The sequence below is a fragment of the Channa argus genome, chromosome 15 (genome assembly GCF_033026475.1).
Source record: "Channa argus isolate prfri chromosome 15, Channa argus male v1.0, whole genome shotgun sequence".
In the NCBI taxonomy this organism is placed as follows: Eukaryota; Metazoa; Chordata; class Actinopteri; order Anabantiformes; family Channidae; genus Channa; species Channa argus.
The window spans coordinates 2,570,999-2,575,667 of NC_090211.1; the positions used below are offsets into that span (position 1 = coordinate 2,570,999).

At 38.5% G+C, this 4,669-nt stretch overlaps 1 pseudogene; it reads left to right on the forward strand.

The window, feature by feature from the left end:
• Window positions 1–473: 473 nt before the first annotated feature.
• Window positions 474–4,301, forward strand: LOC137100077 (piggyBac transposable element-derived protein 4-like; annotated as a pseudogene).
• Window positions 4,302–4,669: the final 368 nt, after the last annotated feature.

A 4,669-nucleotide genomic window follows, 5' to 3' on the forward strand; every position in this document is an offset into this window, starting at 1 on the left:
CATGTTTTGCTGAACTGCAGTCTTCTCCTGTTCAGGTTCTCCTTACTTTTATTTTTGAGGAATCTATCAAAAATTACAGGAGCTGATTAGAACATTTGCAAATCTTATAAAACATACATTGACGAACATGTTGATTGCAGTAATTCGATTTTTCAGTAATAGGGAACTCCCTCCCTTGATTCTAAAATGTTAAGAGTAATGTATTTGTTGATTTATAATTGTTCAACAAAAATATGAATGATAAAAATGCAACTCGTGGCAAAAATACTACTATTAAAGATTCTACTACTACTACCAAGTTTGTTTCCTCAACTACAAGTACTACGATGAAAACAACAGCTTTATTTATCATCTTTAATCTTCATATTATGTTAAGGGTCAATTTCACCCATTTCAGTTTTTTTGTTGACCAAAGTACTGGTTATACTTTCTTTTTTTTCATGAAAGTTTGTGACTTTTCCTCATCTGGGGTCATGAACTGGTGTGTAAAATATGGACACTTTGATGTGTCCTGGAATGTCTGTGCAGAGTATGTATATAAAGATGACGCGGGTCATTTTGACCCAGACACTTTAATGCGGGTAAGAAGTTGTTCAGATTCACGATACTCGACATGACTAACTTGGAGGGGATGCGTGTATTTCAAGAGAAATAGAAGCCACTGGATCAGACTGACTTGCATGCTTATTTTGGAATTCTGGTATTAGCTGAAGTATAAAGGTCAAAGGGAGAAGCAACTGCAAGTCTATGGAATAAAGAGAATGGAAGGCCAATCTTTCGAGCAACAATGTCTCTGGAGATCCGATTTGACAACCACGACACCAGAGCTGGTCGACATGAAATAGACAAACTAGCTGCAACAGATATGTATGGGATAAATGGGTCGAAATCCTACCTTTGTTGTGCAACCCTGGCCCCCATGTTACTGTAGATGAGCGCCTTGTTCCATTAAGGGGTCGCTGTCCCTTCCGACAGTATATGCCCAGCAAGCCGTCCAACTATGGCATCAAAATATGGGCAGCCTGTGATGCAAAATCTAGCTATGCATGGAATATGGAAGTGTACACTGGAAAGCTACCTGGAGGAGCATCTGAGAAAAATCAGGGGATCCGTGTGGTGCTGGAGATGAGGGAAGGGCTGCAAGGTCATAACATCACTTGTGACAACTCCGTTACATCCTACCGCCTTGGAGATGAACTTCAGAAGAGAAAGCTGACTATGTTGCGAACAATCAGAAGAAATAAGCCAGAACTTCCAAGTGAAATTCTGAAGATGCAGGGAAGATCTCTGCATTCCTCAATATTTGTTTTCACTGAGAAAGCAACAGTTGTTTCATACTGCTCAAAGACAAACAAGAATATTCTTGTCATGAGCACAATGCACAAAGAGAGGACAAGAAGCCACAAATGATTCTGGACTGCAACTCCACCAAAGGAGGAGTTGACAATATAGACAAAGTCACAGCGACATACAGCTGCCAGCGCAAGACAGCCCATTGGCCCTTGGTGATTTTCTACAACATTGTGGATGTGTCTGCTTACAATGCCTATGTCCTGTGGACTGGGATCAACCAGCAATGGAATGTGGCAAATTGTACCGACATCTGCTTTTCCTGGGAGAACTGGGCAAAAGCCTTGTCACTCCCAAATTCCAATGGTGAGCCAGGCCAGCTCGGTCCCCAGCAGCTGCAGCTGTCATTGAAAAGGTCAAGTTTGTGCCGTCCAACCAATCAATGGATCCAGTGGATACAGGTGTAAAGAAACGGAAGAGATGCCTGGACTGTCCCTCCCAAAAGGACAGCAAAACAAGCACCTTTTGTGTGAAATGCAAGAATTACGTCTGCAGAAAGCACACAGTTACATTATGTCCATCATGCGGACAACAGTGAAAATCTGAGAAAATGGGGCAAGTTAAAAAGAGATGTGTTTGTGAAGAAGGAAAAAATCCTGGAATTTCAAATTGTATTGTATTTTTGTCTTTTAAGTGTTTAATCTAATGGAAAATAAAGTTGCCGTTGTTTTAACCCAGTTTTTTGACAGTTCTAAATGGTTTTACATAGTGCGGGTCATTTTGAGCCGCAACATAATCAATGGGATTTTTTATTTTTCTACATAATACAAGGGTTAAGACATCTTCTGATACAATCTAATCTACTTAACTTTTATATATCCATTTTAGTTTTATCATGCCATCCAATATGTTATGTTGCCTGTGTGTCTGTAATCTATGGGTCCTGGTTCTAAATCCTGCTGCTGTGCTTATATCCCTCAGTGTTTCCAGGTCCAGCTCTTTCACATCATTTCATTATTTTTGTAATCTGCCTTTTGCCATGTTTTGGATTGTATCGGCTGGGCTAATTTACAGGATAACTTTAGTCACTTTCTAAATTAATCATAGTTAATAACCATACAGATACTAATACCAAGGCAGAACTTTCACTAGTAACCACTGTTTTCTTATCACCCTATAGTCTAGTTTATCCTTATTTAATTAAATGATTGGTTGACATATTTTACAAACGTTATCCCACATGCTTCAGCATCTCATTGTACTGTTGCCAGTCAAATGTGTATGCATAAATATTGCCTATTGGAGAGGTAAGTTTGGGTGAAGTGTTTTAATAGTTTATGGACAACAATGAAGGTCTATGGGACAGATACAAGATAGTGCAGGCTGACATTAGGCAAATATAAGTACAGAAGATTTCGTGTTGAAGTTAGTATGTCTAAGATTGTGGACATCCTGTAGCCCCTAGTTGCATATTTGGCTTGTGTATTATTGTAAATGGAACTCTTGGTTGGTGGAGTTTCACTCTTGTTTCATGGTCAGGTCTTTGGTTTCTGTTCTGGTTCCTGCATTAATCACTATACTGTCAGTAAAATGTATATCACACAACTTCTTGCCTCAGAGTATCTGTATTTAGCGCCCATGTTAATTGCCCTACACAATTGATCTTAATGCAGTGTCTACAACAGAAATGGCTACCAATGCTTCTATTAATACAACTGTTACTAGTTTCACCACCACTACAAGTAGCATTGCTACTTTATTTACCTAATACACAAGAGAAAATCCCTGCAGCAGAAGTTCACTCTACCTTTCATCAACTCTGACTGCTCCTGGCATTGATTGCCACACCAGAGTCTGCTTCTGCAGCTATACAAGCACAGTAGGGCATAGCAAAAATCTAACAAAGGCCGTTAAATGACCTACGTCTAATCAAGCAACACCAAAGAACATCCTACCAATCATGTGGTTAACACTTGACCCTGCATCACCAACGCAATCCCCTAGTCCTAGGCCACGTGTCTTCGAATGTACCAGTTTAACAGAAAAACATTTAAGCTGGCAATAAATACTGAACTCAGGCTGAAAACATTTTGTTTTTAAATGGCAAGACTTAGCCCCTTCATCGCTCCCATCAGATTCATCACATCTTTTTTTTGTTGAATTGTTCTTCCACCTCTTAACAAGTGTCCTTCCTGTGGTCGGTTTTTTCACTTCTCCTGTGAAAGATGATGGTTTAGTAGAATCAAAGTATCAAATATTGCTGTTAAAACGCTATACAAGCTAGAATATCAGTTAATACATTTTTAAATGACATTCAGCAGATTTTTTTGATCACCTTGTACTCACAACTATATTGTAATCTTTTTTCTACTGGCTCAACTTTATAGTACAGCAGTTTAATGTTTACATTGTGCTTTGCCCATCTTCTGCATCTACCTCTGAGGAGCTACAATGTTTGCTATACCTGCATGAAATCATTTGAGTCTGAACACCAACTGAATATGGAAGATTTACTGTAGGACTGTTGGATCAGGCTTAGTTTGAGCTCAATAAACTTACAGCTGAGTGGTAAACATCAGTTTACATATGTTTCTGGAAAAAATGTTGTGCTGTGCACCAACGCTTCCCATCCAACCTCATTAAGCTTGCGAGGTACTGCAAAGAAGAATGGGAGAAACTGCCCAAAAATAGGTTTACCAAACTTGAAGGATCATACTCAAAAAGACTTAAAATGAATACTTGCGTGATTTGTTTTTTTTTTATAAATTTGCAAAGATTTTAAAACAAACTTCCTTCACGTTGTCATTATAAAGTATTCTTAGTAGAACTTTGAGAAAATAATGAATTTAATCCATTTTGGAATAAGGCTGTAACATGCCAAAATGTGGAAAACGTTAAACAATATGAATACTTTCTGGACGCATTTGTGTGATCACAGATTTAAACATTTCGCTTCTTATGGAGGAGAGAGATATTTTGTTTTCTGTTGGTTCTGACAGCAGTACCATGACCTGAAGAGCAGCGTTTTAGGCACAATTTAAGCCAAACAATTTTGATTCACTGCCCATGTCCCTCAGTCATAACTTGACCAATGGCCTTTTAACTGAACCTAGTCTATAGATATTGACTAACATTATGAAATATCCTTTGACTGTTAAAACATAAACTCATTAAGTTTTAGGTTTCCAAGTTACCAATAATGTTTAATGTAAAACAAACAGTAAATTAGTAAGGGCCTAAAGTCCCAAAATAGTCCTAATTTTACCAGGTCCATGCAATACTGTAAGAGGAATATGAAATGCGTCTCACAGCGATGCCAAAGGTGGTGACAAATGGGCAGAATACACCTGTAAGCCACAACATTAAGTCCCCCTGTGCA